This window comes from Triticum aestivum, chromosome 1A (assembly GCF_018294505.1).
Source record: "Triticum aestivum cultivar Chinese Spring chromosome 1A, IWGSC CS RefSeq v2.1, whole genome shotgun sequence".
NCBI lineage: Eukaryota > Viridiplantae > Streptophyta > Magnoliopsida > Poales > Poaceae > Triticum > Triticum aestivum.
In genome coordinates this window covers 325979528-325998394 of record NC_057794.1, presented here as the reverse complement: position 1 = coordinate 325998394, position 18867 = coordinate 325979528, and positions in this window count along the sequence as shown.

Below are 18867 nucleotides of genomic sequence, written 5' to 3'. Positions count from 1 at the left end.
CGGCATTCTACAGTTCAGTCCACATATGATACCTCTTTTCCAGTTGATACCAATGCATACATATGTAGTGTAGCTCCTTGCTTGCGGGTACTTTGGATGAGTACTCATGGTTGCTTTGCTCCCCCTTTTTTCCCCTTCCTATATCCAATTGTTGCGACCAGACGATGGAGCCCAGGAGCCAGACGCCACCGTCGACGACGACTCCTACTACACTGGAGGTGCCTACTACTACGTGCAGGCTGCTGACGACGATCGGGAGTAGTTCAGGAGGATCCCAGGCAGGAGGCTTGTGCCTCTTTCGATATGTATCCTAGTTTGTGCTAGCCTTCTTAAGGCAAACTTGTTTAACTTATGTTTGTACTCAGATATTGTTGCTTCCGCTGACTCGTCTATGATCGAGCTCTTGTATTCGAGCCCTCGAGGCCCCTAGCTTGTAATATGATGTTTGTATGACTTATTTTTATTTGTAGAGTTGTGTTGTGATATCTTCCCATGAGTCCTTGATCTTGATTGTACACGTTTGCGTGTATGATTAGTGTACGATTGAATCGGGGGCGTCACAAGTTGGTATCAGAGCCGACTGTCTGTAGGAATCCCCCTTCCACACTCCTTGGCCAAAGTCGAGTCTAGTCACTAAAAAACTTTTACTAACATGGTTGTGTGCCTTACGGGCCCATGTTGTCATTTGGGTGGTATTAGGATCTTGTACTCCTCGTCTATACTCTGGGACTCTGATCTCCCTTCTATTCGGGTTAAATGATTTTGCTAACTCTAACTCTAGGTTCTCGTAAATACTTTCTCCTGAAGAGCCCCATCATAGATGATGGCCTGCTTCACCGGAAGATTCCGAAGATACTCTCCATTATACTCTCGAGACCTTGTGCCCACCACTTTTGCTATTCCCGACCACCGATAGATCCTTATGGATAACTGCTTACACTTATCGTTCTTACCTTTGTTCCCAGTTGCCCCTGTTATTACTTGATACCCTAAAAATTTCTTCTAGAATCCTTGTGCCCACCGCTTTGCAGCTCTTTGCCGTAGACATACCCTTATGGATAATTTCTCGCACTTATCGGCTATCCGATCATCCCCAGTTGATTCATGTATTTCACAGAAGTCTTCGAAATACCATTCGATCCCCGAAACTCCTCAACAGCCTACTGCTCTTGAAATTCTTGCTTGCTTGCATTATGATTAACCTCAAAAGTTCGGTAATCTTATTGGCATTCTTAGTCATTATCGGTTAGAGTCTGTTGAATCAATATGTTGCGAATGCCCGCAATCCTTAATCAGATCCTTCATTTCGTCCTTCCAGCTCAGACGTCATTTTTAAACATGAGCTAGATCTCGGCCAATCAAATTGCCATCGATAGTAAACCTAAGGCTATTCCACTTATCGATCCCTAATCAAGGCATTGCTTCTAATCCCTTGTCTTGGAATTCATAATTCCTTTGCATTTGAGCTTTGAGTTAGTCAGTTGTTTCTATAATCCGACCTCCTTGCATTCTTTCTTCCTCTGGTTGAGTACCGATGCTTACATCAGATCCCTTGTGGACCACTAGATCCTTTGTTGGATTTTATCCGACAACGTCCTTCATATTCTATAAGCTTGTGAGCCTTTCCTCGGATACATAATGCCTTTGTTAAATTGTATCCTCTGCTTTCTCCAGCATGCTCTACTATCGAGCTTGTGTTATTTATTCCTGAAATTGTGGTATATGCTCCTAACATGCCTCGATGGGTTGAACCTATGCCTTCCCCAAACTGTATGAACCCGAAAGTTTTCACGAGTCATACTCTTCTGTTGTTTCACCAGATAAAATTTCTACACTACAACCTCATCAAAAGCTAGAAGTAAAACGAAAGGTTATGCATTGAAGAAGTGGGAGTCGACCTTGAACTTTGTGTTCATGCCCATGGACACAATGTAGATCTTATCATGGAAGCTACTCTTAAATTAATTATTTCCTTGGTATAAGTTCATCTTATATCTGGGATCTGATCCTTTGCAATCATAGTTTCGGCCATATTGACATTCGTTGGTTCCTTTTCTCGGATATGTTGAAGTACTTGTCTTTTGCATATCAATGCACATGTCCAACCTTTACTTTGATCTACCATCGAGTATTACACTCTGGTGTCTCAGGAATATCTTGGAACCGCATGAACCGCATAACTTCTTATGGGTTCTTCATCAATTGATTATTTCTCACTGACTCCAATTTTCCTGGGTTCTAGGTTGTCGTCAACCAAGGACACCGATATGTGAACTGATTCCGCTTTCCGGTTCGATAACCCTAAGCAATTTTTGTTGCTTATGAGTTTAATACTCCTTCAAGTCATTCCTAGCCTAATCAGCTATATCATTATCATTCTAAATTTTAACTGTGCTACTTGGTCCTTCTTCACGGAGCACAAATTTCGACCGTGAGCTAATCTTACGTCGATCTTCCTTGTCATATCATTTCTCCTTGAATAGCAAACTTGATTTCGAGTTTGTTTCATACCCATGGTTATGATAACTTTCGCTTCACCCTTCCTTTTGCTTGATGTCATCGATGATCCATTACATCTTCATGAAATCTTTCGACAAATGTGTCGTGATCATCTTCAACATCCTAAGCTCTTCCAAGATATATATCGAATTCTTGATGGGTAATACCATCCTTGCCCCTCGATGGTTCGTGTTATCATCGACCACTTTATTGCCTTCTGTTCAACACAAACTTGTTCGTGTTTTGTGTTATACCTTGAGATCCTTGCTACCCAGCAGTTGTTCTTCTTTACCTTGGAAGTATTACCATCTTTTATGTCAAGACAGTCATGAGAATTTCACCACCTCTTATGAGATCTTGATACAGGTGATACTTCTTTCCACATCCGTTCATTCCTTGGTCACCGTGTTGTTTCTAACCGGAAAACCGACAATTGAACTATGACATGTGACTTCAAAACTTCTAGCAACCCTATTGCTTTCAAGTTAACGGTCGATATTTCATTCTTAGACCATTGGTTATCGAATCACCGTTCTAACATTGATCGTATTACCTAAGCCCATAATTCGGGTGCACCTTTCAGCCAATTTTTAATTGTGTATGTTTTTTTGCATACATCATTATGTCATTTGATCCGACAACTGGTATCCCCTTGTTCACATAAGTGTGGGAATCCATCCTTTGAAAATCTCAATGAATTGTCGTTGAGTCCATCAACCACCTTCTCATCCCCTCCTTGGTTTAATGATGAACTATTGTTTCAGGAACCCGCTCCCATAGTTCATTTCCCCATAATCTTGCAATGTCATTTCGTTGATTTGTGTTGCACCTTTTCTTCTTGGACATCCTGAGTCTGAGGTATCATGACACCAATCGGATCTGAATCTCGGTCAGATATGATGGTTGGGACAACTTTCCAGAAGTTATGATGTTGGTCCTTTGATGACCCGGTATTATGATGTCATGCCTAGCACCCCCCTGGCTGGAGGACCTATCATTATAATTTCTTTTGCAAGGATAACCATTCTTCCTGGAGGAAATCGTAAGACTCATTCTATATGTTGTTCCTGATGAATCCTTTGTGTATCCAAGTTCGATCCTTGCTTGAAGACCATGTCAATGCTATCTTGAAGCATGCGTGTGGTACTCCGATTTTCAATAAGAACATTTGAACCACAATGCTAAACTTTTCTTTATCAATTATCCAAACACCGCTGTATGGGTAATGTCATGAAATTTCTCTCTCCTTACCTAAAGAGTTTTCTACATTATATCATGTCATGGATATCATGCTCTGCTTGTCCCTGGGAAGGTTATACCCCTGAAATATGTGTTTAAACACATTTTTCCTTTCCATTGTTCTATTTAACCTGATGATCACATTTTCCTTTCCATTGGTTTGTTTGACCTTCCTGGTGTTCTATAGGATCTAAGCAGTAATATTCTCCTGATTAGGTAAACTCCTCGGTGTACAATTCTGTCAGCAAGACCCTGTTACTATTGTTGATGACATTCCGGTAACCATCGATGGACAAGAACTTTTATAGGTCCGCCTCATTTCAATGAGCAGGAAAATGGTTCTCTCCGTCCCTCGCCCTTGGTACCAATGTTGTTGGCAACATAACCGACAGTCTCTTCTCCGACATGCCTGGCTATCATGATGCCCTGCTATCATGACCGCGCAAGATGTCGGTTCCCTCCTACTTTAACCCACATGGTGGGCCCATAACCCACAGTTCCACAGGATCGAAACCTGACTCTCCTGCACATCCCCCGGTTTCCCAAGTTGTTCCTCGCGTGTGGCCTCGTATGTAGTTCACGGGCCACCTTCCTAGTGATCTATTCTGGTAACAGACACAATACTTAATCTAGTTGCTCTGGACCCCTATCGCACCTTGTTTCAGGCATCGAACAATTGCCTCCCCGCTTGAAACTTCCCATGATACCTCCTTACTTTGCTCTCAGTATTTTATTAAGTTTCGATTCGAGAGTTACTTTCCGACACCTTCCCCGATGTTATCAACCAGATGGTCAACCTTGCAGAGGTCCATTCTCCTGGAATACCCACCCCTTATTCTGTCGTAAGTACGATGGAGATCTTGAAGAAAGGATGCCGGCTTCATCATGATGACCTGGAGTAGAGAAATGAAGACATCAATGAGAGGGATCAACATCTTGAGAAGAGCAACCAAGGCCAAGAAGACTCGTTAGAATTTCGTAACCAATTCCTTCCCCTCCACTCTAGCTCTCAAATCTCGGGAAGAGATTTCTTGTAGTGGAGGAGATTTGTAACACCCCGAGAATCATGCTATAGTAATCTCCCCCTAATGGTGGCCATGTCATCGTGATTACTATGTAGCTTGCCACCTCTCCAAAAATCAAAGCCATTTTCAATTTTTAAAATAAAGTTAAGTAAATTGTTCCTTCAAACAGTAAAACAGAAATGTTCATAATTTTGTAAATATTCACTAACTAATTTTCATGTAAGGACCAACCTCATTCGAATAATTAAAATGGCCTTAACATAATTAAAACAGGACCAACAACTTCCAAATTTAACCATTTCTATTTTAACAAATTTGTAAACTATTCAAAATAATTTGAATCTTACTGGGCTAACTCTACACACCCCCCTAGTATTTGTGGAACAAGTTTCATCTTCAACAAAAATCAATCGCTATTAAAATAAAAGGCAAAATAGAGAGAAATAGAAAGCAGAAAAGGAATAAAGAAAAAAGGCAAGGTTCTACTGTTTGCTTAGGCCGACCACAACCATAGTGCGGCCCAGCCCACATCGGCCGGCCTTTCTCCTACCTGTTGACAGAGGAGGAGGCAGGGCCATGGCGTGGACGCAACGCGTGCGTCCAGCCACGGATGTCCACGCGTCGGTCATCCGATGTGCACCCGAGTCGGATAAGGTCGTTGTCGACCCCCTAGCGAACCCTAGTAGCCACTCACTCCATCTTTCTCACTCGTGCTCTCCCTCAGTATCCCGCCCGTTGCCGCCGCCGTCATGCGCGCTCGATCCCGCGGCCACCATCGTTCCCGCGCCCCACCAAGATGTCCAACAGCTCCGACTTGTACTTCTTGGTCCTCATCGCCCCTGGATCGAAGCTGGGGAGCCGCCTCGACATCCCCTGCGCCTTCTTCTTCCTCCACGGCCAACGCACGCCTCGCCCGATTCGGTTGCTCCTCTCCATGTTCGACCTCGATGGCTTGCTCATCTGAACCATAGTGAGCCCCTCCTTCATTTATCTTTCCTCCCCCCTAGTTCTCGTTGCCGTATGCACCGTTTGGTACTTTGACCGGTCGCCGCGCCCCTGCTCGTGTGGTTGTACGTCGCCCGCACCAGGCCTTGCCATGGTCGTGCCCACACGTGTGCGCGCCCACGCTTGGCTGCGGCCGCCTTAGTCGCCCACACGCCCGTAACCGCCCGCTACCGTGGTCCTCCTACTGCCGAAGCTGCATCGCCCCGCCCGCGCCACTCGGTGCTGCGCTACTGCCGCTGCTGCTAGTCCCCTCCGCCCCGTTGCTGATTGCTGCTGCTTCTGCCTGCTGAAGCTCTGCTGCTCTCGGCCGCTCCCTGCTGGCCCACTTCCGCGCCCAACCTGCTGCGTTGCGCCGCCCCGTGCTCACCCCCGCACCCACTAACGTCGATCACGCCGGCTCCCTGCGTCCGACCTCCGCCTGCTCCTCCCGTCGCCCACAGCCGCGCCCCACCGCTTGCGGCGGCGTCCGCCTTCGGCCGGCGGAGCCCACCCGGGCCGCCGCCCTGCCCCTCCATGGCCGGCCGCTTCCCCTCCGTTCCATGCCTCGCCGCGCCCCCGGGGCGCCCGACAGGGCGCTCACGACCACTTTAACCCGAGCCCAGCGCCCGATCCACTGGCCTATGGGCCACTGACGGGGGGCCTCACCACCAGGGCAAATACAAAAAAACTAATTAATTAGTTAATTAGTAGAATAATTAATTAACTTAATTAATTTTCTTAATTAACAACCTAATTAGTCTAATTAATTCTGCTAATTAAGTAATAGTCAATGACATGTGGGTCCCCCATGTCAATTTGACCCTGGTCAACACAGTTGACTGCAGACGTCACGATGATGTCAGGCTGACATCATAATTTCTGTTTTTGGATTAATTTTAATAATAACAATTTCAGAAATTATTTTAAGCTTCAAAAAATCATAGAAAATAAACCGTAGCTCGGATCGAAAAACTTTATATATGAAAGTTGCTCAGAACAACGAGATGAATCCGATTACGCGGTCTGTTCGTCTGCCACACGTTCCTAGCATAGCGAACCTACAATCTTCCTCCTCCGATTCATTTGTCTGAAAACGCGAAACACTAGGGATACTTTCCCGGATGTTTTCCCCCTTCGCCGGTATCACCTCCTACTGCGTTAGGTCACTCTAGCACCACGTATTGCCATGTTATGCTTTGTGATGCTTTGATTGCTCTGTTATTTGTTGTGTTCCCCTCCATTACTTCTTTCCGGTAAACCCCGAGACCACTGTCGGTACCCCTGTGATCGACTACATCGACGACTCCTCTTTTTTGCAAGAGCAACCAGGCAAGCCACCCCCTTGATCACCAGATATCACCTACTCTTCTCTCTACTGCTTGCATTAGAGTAGTGTATCATGTTATTGCTTTCCATTAATCCTATTCTGATGCATAGCCTGTCATTGTTGCTACAACTGTTGATACCTTACATGCAATCCTAAATGCTTAGTATAGGATGCTAGTTTATCATCAGTGGCCCTACATTCTTGTCTGTCTGCCATGCTATACTATCGGGCCGTGATCACGTCGGGTGTTGATCATGGGTATATACTATACCTACTACACATCATATATGTTGTCATTAAAGTCGGGTCGGCTCGTTGAGTACCCGCGGTCGATTCATGAATTGGGGGCTGGAAGGACACACTTTCCCGACGGCCCTCTGCATGGATCTTTGTGGTGGAGCAATAGGGCAGGTTGAGACCACCCAGGTGAGAGGTGGGTCTGGCCCTAGTCGGCGTCCGCAGCTACTTCAAAATAACACGCTTAACGAGATCTTGGTATTTGATCTGAGTCTGGCTACTAGCCTATACACACTAACCAACTACGCGGGAACAATTATGGGCACTCGACATCATGGTATCAGCCGAAGCTTTCGTGACGTCAGCGACTGAGCGGCACGCACCGGGTTGGACCGCGTAACGTAACTTCCTTTGTAATGGAGGTTGCTAGGTCTGCTCACCGGCGCCCTCGCAATGTGCAGGTGTGCAATGGGCGATGGGCCCAGACCCCTGCGCCATATTATTTAGACCGGAGTGCTGACCTCTCCGTTGTGCCTAGGTAGGGCTGCGACATGTTGATCTTCCGAGGCCGGGCATAACCCAGGAAAGTGTGTCCGGACAAAGGGGATCGAGCATGTTGGGAAATGTGGTGCACCCGTGCAGGGAAGTTAATCTATTCGAATAGCCATGATCTTCGGTAACAGGACGACTTGGAGTTGTACCTTGACCTTATGACAACTAGAACCGGATACTTAATAAAACACAACCTTCCAAGTGCCAGATACAACCGGTGATCGCTCTCTCACAGGGCGACGAGGGGAGGATCATCGGTTAGGATTATGCTACACGATGCTACTTGGTGAACTTACCTTCTGCTCTCCTCTACATGCTGCAAGAAGGAGGTGGCCAGAAGCGTAGTCTTCGATAGGACTAGCTATCCCCCTCTTATTCTGACATTCTACAGTTCAATCCACATATGATACCTCTTTTCCAGTTGATACCAATGCATACATATGTAGTGTACCTCCTTGCTTGCGAGTACTTTGGATGAGTACTCATGGTTGCTTTGCTCCCCCTTTTTTCCCCTTCCTATATCCGATTGTTGCGACCAGATGATGAAGCCCAGGAGCCAGACGCCACCGTCAACGACGACTCCTACTACACTGGAGGTGCCTACTACTACGTGCAGGCCGCTGACGACGACTAGGAGTAGTTCAGGAGGATCCCAGGCAGGAGGCCTGCGCCTCATTCGATATGTATCCCAGTTTGTGCTAGCCTTCTTAAGGCAAACTTGTTTAACTTATGTCTGTACTCAGATATTGTTGCTTCCGCTGACTCGTCCATGACCGAGCTCTTGTATTCGAGCCCTCGAGGCCCCTGGCTTGTAATATGATGCTTGTATGACTTATTTTTATTTGTAGAGTTGTGTTGTGATATCTTCCCGTGAGTCCTTGATCTTGATCGTACACGTTTGCGTGTATGTTTAGTGTATGATTGAATCAGGGGCGTCACAGATCACCAGTCATGTGGTTAGTGCATCCACTATCCATAATCCAGTCAGAAGCCTTTGGTATCGTACCCTATAGTGCAGTTAAGGGGATAGGCTTCACCAAGGGAAATGTGAAGCATAAACATTATGAGCAAGCAGATTATCAAAGTTTAGATCCTGGTTAGGGCAGATAGGATGATTGTCAAGGAATCCAGGAACAAAATACATAGTAAGACCATTTCGGCATTTTATCTTGTGCCCCACAAGATGTTTTAGGTCCCTAGCATAAGCATCAGACGACTTTGATTTTCGGCTGACACATTTCTCTGTAAAAGAGAGTTATTTTTTCTTGACCACCCACATCTTCAGGGGTGTCTTAGAAGCAATGAGTCTAAGTGCAGCATATGAGAACTTTGGATTTGGAGCCCTAGAAAATAGCCTTGCAGGAGGTGAATAATACTCATAAGAATAACCTGGATAATTCTTGGTCTTATGAACATAGCGGTTTGATGAACCACGCTTATATTCATAAGTCTGAGTATGGTTTCCCTGCAAAACATTGGTGTTAGGGTGACTCTGGCGAGTCCTCTGTCTGTATGAAGCCTTTGGACCATATGAAGCCTTCGGTCTGGGGTTTGTCTTCTTCCCAGGTGGTGTCATGATGACATCCACCTAAAGATTCTCAAGACAACACTTGGGCACCCAGATCTTCTTTAAAGGTGGTCCATTCTTGCAGTTAGTACCAATATACCTTGCAAACGCTTCACCATTCTGATTCTTAAACAGTTTATAGTTTGCATCAAAGGATTCATCAATGATAATAGGGTTAGCACAAGTGAAGCCAGATAAGGTAGATGGATCCACTGAAGGTCCCTTTGTAGCAACCCTGTGGTTTTGGGGTACTGCTCAGGCTTCTAGTAGGAACCATCAACATTCATTTTCCTCTTGAACCAACACCCTGTTTCCTAGGGTTTTGGTTCAGAATCTGTTTCTCGAGGACATCCATAGTGTCTGATGCCCTTTGAGGCTTTTGTACATCCCTGTTTCAAGCAATGTCTTCAACCAGGCATTCTCATCAGCAATAGTAGTGGTATCCTCAGAAGAGGGGTTAGTTTCCACATCAGCAGTTGAAGACATAACAACAGCAGTAGTAGTAGAACATCCAGCAACAAAAGCAGCATTATCACGCTCAAGACATCTTAAACATGGTGGCTCAAAGTCTTCCTAAGCGTAACTGATCTGTTGAGCACGGAGTGACTCGTTCTCCTTTTGAAGATCTTCATGAGCCGATCTCAAGTTCTCAAGCTCTTGCTTCCTTTGAAGATAATCGTAGGAGAGCTTTTCATGAGTAGTTGAGAGAATTTCATGACGACTTTCAAGTTCTTTGTACTTAATGTGAAGATTTTTAATGTATTCAATTAAGTACTAAGTTCGAGTCATTTCCGCGTCCAACAGGTCATCGCTTTTGTCTACAACTTTTGAATATGTTCCATAGCATTTTATTGTTCTGTTGCAATTTTAGCAAGTGTTTTGTAGCTAGGTTTAGATTCAGATTCAGAGTCATCTTCACTTGAAGTTTGAAAGTAAGCATCGTGTGAGTTTACCTTGGCACCACGTGCCATGAAGCAGTAGGTGGGAGCAGAGTTATCCTCATCATTAGCATCAGTGTTGGTGATGAAGACATTGTCTTCAGTGTTGAAGATGGACTTGGCGACATACGTTGAAGCTAGAGCTAGGCTTTCCATGCCCGAATCAGATTCCCCTTCAGACTCCACCTCTGCCTCCTCAGATGTAGACTCCTCTGAATCCATCTCGTTGCCAACAAACGCACGAGCCTTACTGGATGAGCTCTTCCTAAGTGATGAAGACTTCGACGAAGACTTGGAAGAAGACTTTGAGGATTTATTCTTCTTCTTGTCATCAGAATCATATTCCTTGCTCTTCTTATTCTTCTTCTTCTTGGTCTCATTATCCCACTGAGGACACTCAGAGATGTAGTGACCAGGTTTCTTGAACTTGTGGCATGTTCTCTTCTTGTAGTCACGTGAGGAAGCTTCATCGTTTCTTGAGTTGGATCTTGAGGACTTTCTGAAGTCTTTCTTCTTGGTGAACCTCTGGAACTTCTTCACAAGCATAGCAATCTCCTTTCCAATGTCTTCATGATCCTCAGAACTACAGTTAGATTCTTCTTCAGATGAGGAAACAACCTTTGCCTTCAAAGCGCGAGTTCGTCCATAGTTGGGACCATAGATATCTCTTTTCTTAGATTGCTGGAACTCATGTGTGTTGAGCCTCTCAAGTATGGCAGACGGTTCGAGAGTCTTGAAGTCAGGGCGTTCTTGAATCATCAGGGCCAGGGTGTTGAATGAGCTGTCAAGCGATCTCAGAAGTGTCTTGATGATTTCATGCTTGGTGATCTCAGTGGCGCCCAGTGCGCGAAGCTCATTTGTGGTATTAGTGAGGCGATCAAATGTGAGCTGGACATTCTCATTGTCATTTCTCTTGAAGCGGTGAAGAGGTTGTGAAGAACACTAATCCTTGAGTCTCTCTGGGTTGAGACGCCTTCGTTGACCATGGAGAGCCAGTCCCAGACTAGCTTCACAGTTTCCAGAGCACTCACACGACCATGCTGTCCTTTGGTCAGATCACCACATATGATGTTCTTGGCAGTTGAGTCCAGTTGAATGAACCTTTTGACATCAGCAGCAGTGACACCTTTACCGACCTTGGGAACACCGTTCTTGACGACATACCAGAGGTCGACGTCAATGGCTTCAAGATGCATGCACACCTTATTCTTCCAGTAGGGGTAATCAGTGCCATCGAAGACAGGGCAGACAACAGAGACTTTGATTATCCCTGCAGTCAACATAGCTAAAACTCCAGGTGGTTAAACCGAATCACACAGAACAAGGGAGCACCTTGCACTGATACCAATTGAAAGTGCTAGTTATCGACTAGAGAGGGGGTGAATAGGCGATTTTTATGGAAGTCTTTAGAACATGGGGGCTTTGAAGACAAACAATAGAAATGAACCTATTGATATGCAGCGGAAGGTAGACTACACTAGACAAGCCATAGTCAAGTAAGCAATGAAGTGAAAGCACGAAGACTATCAGCAACTAGGTAGAATGGATCTGGATGGAAGATAGTATGAAGCCAAATAGCGAACAGTCTTCACACAATGAAGCCAATCAGATCATGCAAGCAGGCAATGACTTCATGAATACAACTATAAAGTAAAGAGATGAGAAGGATAGAACCAGTTGCTTGGAGAGGACATGAAGTTGGTAGACCAGTTCCAGTTGCCGTGAAAACTGTACGTATGGTTAGGGAGGCTGAGATTCAACTCAGAAGACCGCGTCTTCACCTTATCCCCCTTGAGCTAAGGACACACAGTCCTTGCGCAATCACTCTGTTAAGTCTTCAAGGTAGACTTCCAAACCTTCACATACTTCATTCACCGGCAATCCACAATGACTCTTGGATGCTCAGAACGCGACGCCTAACCGGCTGGAGGATTCACAGTCCTCAAGTGTAAGAAGTCTTCAGATCACGCGAATAGAAAGACTTCAGTGATGCCTAACACTCTTTGGCTCTGGGTGTTTTGGGCTTTGTCCTCGCAAGGATCTCTCTCTCAAATGCTTCGGAGGTGGGTTGCTCTCAAACGACAAAAGTCGTGCACTAACTCTGAGCAGCCACCAATTTATGGTGTAGGGGGTGGGCTATTTATAGCCAGGAGGCAACCCGACCTGATGTGTCCGACATGACCCTGGGTCACTAAGGAACTGACACGTGTCCAACGGTCAGATTTCAAACACACGCGACAGCTTGACTTGGGCTACAAGTAAAGCTAACTTATCCAGCTCTAGATAAGATTTGCTCTCATTGTCTTCGCTCGAAAACATAGGATTTAGTTGAGCATCATATCAGTCACTCTTACTTTGTTCACTTGGACCCCACTTAACAGTACGGTGTTCCTATGACTCAACAAGGAAGAAAAGGAACTACGAAACAACTATGTCTTCGCACTCCATAGTCTTCACGTGATATCTACTCATGTCATAGTCTTCAATGTGAATATCTTCACAGACCACCATTGTCTTCAATGTCTTCACACTTTTTTAGGGGTCGTCTCTGGTAGGTAAACCGAATTAATGAGGGACTACTACATGTGTTATCCTGTAATTCTCACAAACACATTAGTCCCTCAACCAAGTTTGTCGTCAATACTCCAAAACCAACTAGGAATGGCACTAGCTGCACTTACACTTGGCATACTTGAAGTCATCTTGCACTTGACGTTCCGCTTTGGTAGCTTGATGCACTAGCTCGATGAGGTTTGAGTATGGTTGGAAGTCAGCGGTCTTCTTGATAGGATGATTGAGTACATTCAAGAAACGTGCCATAGTTTGCTCATCATCTTCCGTGACATTGGCTCGTATCATGGCAATCTCCATTTCCTTGTAGTATTCTTCAACGCTCTTGGTTCCTTGCTTGAGGAGTTGGAGTTTCTTGAAAATATTGCGGTTGTAGTAGGTTGGCACAAAGCGTGCTCTCATGACATCCTTCATTTACGCCCAAGTAGTGATGGGTGGTTCACCTCTTGCCTTTCGACACTCAATGACTTGTTTCCACCAAATGAGGACGTAGTCTTGGAACTCAAGGGATGCCATCATGATCTTCTTCTCTTCCTCATAGTTGTGCAAGCGGAAGATTTTGTCAACCTTCAATGCCCATGATAGGTACTCTTCGGAATCATTGCTTCTGTTTAACTTGGGCATGGTGAACTTAAGGTTGCCGTATCTTTGTTCTTCATTTTGTTGGGGCCGAGGATGTTGACATCCTTGACGATGAGGATCGTCTCACTCAACTTGCTCTTGTCGTGGAGGATTTCCATTATCTCCTCGTTCTTGGTGAACTTGGGGTTCTTGACGAGGAGGTCGTGGAACTTAACGATGCACTCGAGCTTGATAGTTCCTCTCTTGAACTTATTCACAAAGCGCTTCTTGTTGTTCACGAGCTTGTCGATTGCGCGTGCCTACGGCTCGACTTGAGTCTCGGAGGGCTTGTTGCGCCTCAAGTGCTTGAGCTTCTTGCAATTGTTATTCTTGATGTTGTGCCTCGGCATCTTGTGCATCTTGATGTTGTCTCGCTCACTCTTCCTCTTCTTGATGGCATTGGCGTTGTCGTTCTCGTGCTTCCGCGAAAGTAGCTTGGTTTTGACGATGTCGTTGTTCTAGAGAGTTGTTGTCATGTAGAGGGTTGCGGTTTGCTTGTTGACTGTGGCGCGCGGCACGTCGAAAAGTATTCGATGTCGGTGTACTTGAGTCGGAGATGGTGTAGTCGGAGTGTCGACTTGAGCGGCTCTGTCTTGTTTAGGACGAACTGGAAGAAGAGAGGTTGAGCAACAAAGCATGAATCTTGTCCATTCTTGCATCATTCTCTTGCTTGTGGTCGTCGAGCTTGTTTTTGAAATAGTCTCTTGTATGTTGCTCGGAGAGTCGCAAGTTGGCGGCGAGGTTGTCGATGCGTTCACTCATTGCTTGTTGCTCTTGATGCAAAGCACGTTGTGCACCAAAGAGGTGGCTCTTTGTGACGCAGGAGGACATATCGTCGTCTTGCTCGATGAAGAGTGGGTTGGTAGAAGTACTTGGCCTATCCATCATTCCAAACAAATATGTGAGTGGGAGAAAGAGAAGAACTTATACCAAATGTACCTTGACCGATGTTGAAGATGGATCAATGACCACTCCAATGTGGGACAAGGAAATAGCACAATTGGTACCAATTCTTGTCGGTTTCTCTCACCTACACAAGTAAAAGCTTATGGTGGAGCTCAGTTAGGATGGTGGCACAAAATTTGATGCAATTGTTAGTGAGCTTCAATAATGTTGGAAAAGATTCACAAATTTAAAATGCAACAAGTAGACCAATAGCAAAATATGGTACATGGAAACACACACGCAAAGAGAAAAGTGGGGTCGTGCAACCAAGGATGAGCCACAATGTGGAATCCACGAAAATGCTCTTGTTGCACAACACCAGAGAGATACTAGCATGATTGCACAATAGGCGGATATGAAGACTTGTGCACAACCTACTAAGCAAAAATGCAACGGCTTCTATCCCAAGTATGCTCTATGTATGGTATTCTGATGATATGATCCAAGATGATCTAGTATGACAATATTAATGTTGTATAATGCTATGGTTCTTGCTTAAAAGCTCTTTGCTTATCTTTCCCTTTTGCTTAATAGCTTGTTTGGCTCTTTTCTCTTGCAAATGTTTGACGAACCAAGATAGTAATTGTGTATACGATGACAACTTTGTGACACAAGAGATGATACCAAGATATGCACCAATGATATGGTATGTATGCTATGGGAAGTATGATCACTAATGTGCACAAGTGACGTTGCCGGCAGTACTCAAAGGCTAGTCTCGATGGGTAAGATACGCAAAATTGGGCTATGTGGTTATCAATGTAATGGAAAGAATGATGTATCACGATACCAAGATGAGGTTACCATTTCTTGCTTACGGTATGGTGTCAAAATGGTGGAGTGGTTGTTGTCGATGACGAATCCGTGGCGAAGATGAGCGGCGGTGATATTGATGTCGAACCGTCCCTAAGAAGCTAAAACACGTTAGGAAACATCAACCGCGACTCAAAATCTCTAAACAAGATGTGGCAAAATAGTGTCCGAGTGCGAAGCAAGTAAGCAATGGTGGTTGCGGAAAACGATTGTGGAACTTGGGTGCATATGCGGAAGTGGAAGTGGAGAGGTGGTGGTGACCGAACTAAAAATTTTCAGTTTCGTCAGGGAGCTTCGGACGTCCGGTGGTGGAGCGGTCGTTCGTTCGTCGGATGTCTGGTGGCTGCGGACGTCCGGTGCCTGGGCAGCTTCGGGCATGGGATGAACAACTAGGGTTCGTGGTGGTGGAGGCAAAGTCGGTAAAATCCGGGTGATTTTGTGGATGGAAAAGGTGGAGAAGAAGGGGGAAAGCTAGATCCACTCGTGGCAAAGCAATTCCGTGGATCAAATCCAACAAAACTTCATCACACCAACAAATCACAAAAAAAATTGGGGCTATTTTTGTGGGGAATTTTCGAATTAGGGACAAAATCAACAAAACAAGGCTAGAAAACACAACAGGGAGGCTCCGAAATCATGATCAACGTGGCTCTAGATACTAAGATGATGTAGGGTGGAACCCTAGATGACCGATCTTTCACGAAAGGAGCGGATCCCGCGATGAACACGAAGAACACGAGGGAAAACACGAGGGAAAACACGAGAGAATCACTCAAACCAACAAGAACAATCACACATATGCTAGATCCAAGTACACATAGAGATCACACGATCCAAAGTCAACAAGGGACGATACAAGGGGTAACGGTTCTTCTCCGTGAGGAGGTCTTGATGGGGGTCTTCTCCGTGAAGGAGGTCTTGAATCCAACCTGGATCTTCTCCGAAGAGGGGCCGCGGTCTCTCTCAAGGAGTAGATCCGTATGGATGAGCAAAGCTCTATCTCAAATGAGCTAAAACCAATGCTAACCCTAACTAGAAGGAGGAGGAGGTCTATTTATAGTCTTAGTGCAAATGGGGGCGAGGTGAAGGGGTACATGGGCCTCGGGCCCGATCTTGTGTGCAGACAGGTACCGGACGCCCGGTGTGTAGCGGTCGTCTGGTGGCTCATGGGCGGCCGGATGTCCGGTGGCTTCCGGACTTCTGCTGGTGCTGGCTCGGTTGCTGAGGTACCGGATTTCCGGAAGTGGCCGGACGTCCGGTCGCCGGTCGTCCGGTGGCGTTAGACGTCCGCTCTTTGGCTCGGGTGCGGAGACGCCGGTCGTCCGGTCCAGACCGGTCGTCCGCTCGTTGTAGCTCGGGTGGGGCTTCAGGCGCCGGACGTCCGGTCTCGACCGGTCGTCTGGTGGCTGTAGCTTTCGTGGCAGCCCTTCTTCTCGTCCTTGGCACTCGGTGTCCTCGCCATCTTATCCGTTGGATGTAGTTGCTCCATGGCTCTCCTCCAAGTACCTGATCACACATAGTGTTTTCGCTTGAGGTAGCAACCATGTCTCATGCATAGAAGGTGGTAGTTCGGAAAGGAGCGAGTTCACCTTATCTTGGATAGCCTTTGCTCGCGCTCTTGTCATTGGTCCAAGTGGTGTCGTGGGTGTAGGTAGGTCCATGGGGATGACCTTGGGATGCTCCGCATCACCAGGCCACCCCATATTTTGGGCTGGGTATGAAGGATGCCAGTCAGCCTGGGCGTTTGAGACGTTCGTCTGGGTCAAAAAATTGTGGCCGGTTAGTGACCGGACGGGACGGGCCGTCCAGGCGTTCGAGGCTGGTTTGGGGCGCCCTGGTGTAGATGCTCTAACTCTACAAATTGATATCTGAAATGAGACCACCTAGTGATGGTTATAAGCACTAAAGCAAGCTGAAGGCGTGTCGCTGTCATCGCCCCTCCATCACTAGGGCCGGACAAAACCTGCTGTAGTAGACAGTTGAGAAATCGTCGTGTTAAAACTCTATAAGACCAGCGCACCAGGACAGCAACCACCACCATTAAGTGAAAGTTTAGATCGGAATGATCTAATTTGTAGACACACGAACAAAGACTGGATCCACGTGGATCCATTGAAAACAAACGCCGACCGAATCCCGCAAGATCCGTCGAAGACAAATCTCCACACACCCTCCGATGACGCTAGGAGCACCACTAGGATAGAGTCACGATGAGAACCTTATTCTATATTCAGAAAGCCGCCGTTGCCCTCTCTAAAAATAACACAAACCCTAAGAAAACTCAGCTAAGCACCCAAAACCAAAACCAAAAGAGATGAGGCATATCGGCACCGGCGCTGGCAGGAGGCGGGAGAAACCCTAGCGGTGGCTGGGTTACCATGTTTTCTTATCTCTTTGTTTAGAGGTTCATATCATATGCAAAGGAAACTAATTTCTTTGCTAGAAAGAAAAAGGAAACTGAAGTTTCATGTAGACCCTTTGTCGGAGTACCGCGGGAACAAAACAAGAGACAAACACAGCCCTGCGCAACGGCCTCGGATACAAGTTCCACTCAGATTTTCTAAGGGGATAAACGCTAGCAGGGGAGGGGAGGGATGATCAACGGAGTACACCCCAGCCAGAGAGACCCTTTGTTGTTCTTGCATTTCAAAGCCTCCAATAGATCAACAATTTGCATATGTACTCAATCTTACAAAAACCATCCACAATTATTCCACTATCCCTAGCATGAATTAAAAAGCCCCTAGTGCGCCCGTCGTTTTTGATACAGTTTTGTCGACAACCCTCTTGTCTCTTCAGCAAGAGATTTGGTGAATGGATTTGTTTCTTTGTTTTTTCTTTCCAGCTCTCGCTACCTGAAAAAACAGCATAGACTGAGAATTATTTGGCTAGTCAGTAGCGTGCACAGCTGAAGTAGGACAAAAGGCGTGAACCTAGTCGACGAGCAAGGAAAATATAGCAGGGGAAAAAGGCACACTGACAAGACATGTATGATAACTATTCACAAACCATCGGCCACTTCTCACCTCAAGCCTAACCTGAAAATATCTGGAAAGCTCTACACGGAAACTCACCGGCCCCCGCCATGCCAGGCGGGTGCGATGCGATCAGTCGATCACGCCCCGACCGCGGCGTCCCGTCTCGTGAGTGCCCCTTTCGGCGCCGCGGAGAGCCGAGTGGGATTCCGGGCCCCGTCCTTTCGTGGCCTGCGCGCGACTGCAGGTCGCCGCTGCCTTGTGTCATGGCCTGCTTGTCCCCGGGCAATGTGTGGTGCCTGGGTGCTCCCCCATCCTTGTCTCGTGGCCAAGCTTTCGTCTGCGGCATACAGTGACGACCCCGCCTTCGGTTTCGCCGCTTGCGCGTCGTAAGGCCAACTTCACCGCCTGACCCATCTGTGACTCATCCGGACGTCCGGACGTTCGCTTTTGTCCGTTTAGGGTGTGATTTGGTGGACGTCCGAGAGACGGACAAGACGTATGGGGCAGTTGCACCCAACGCGCACAAGGCATTTGAAATCTCAAACTGTCCGTCCCGCTTTGCCCACGGCCT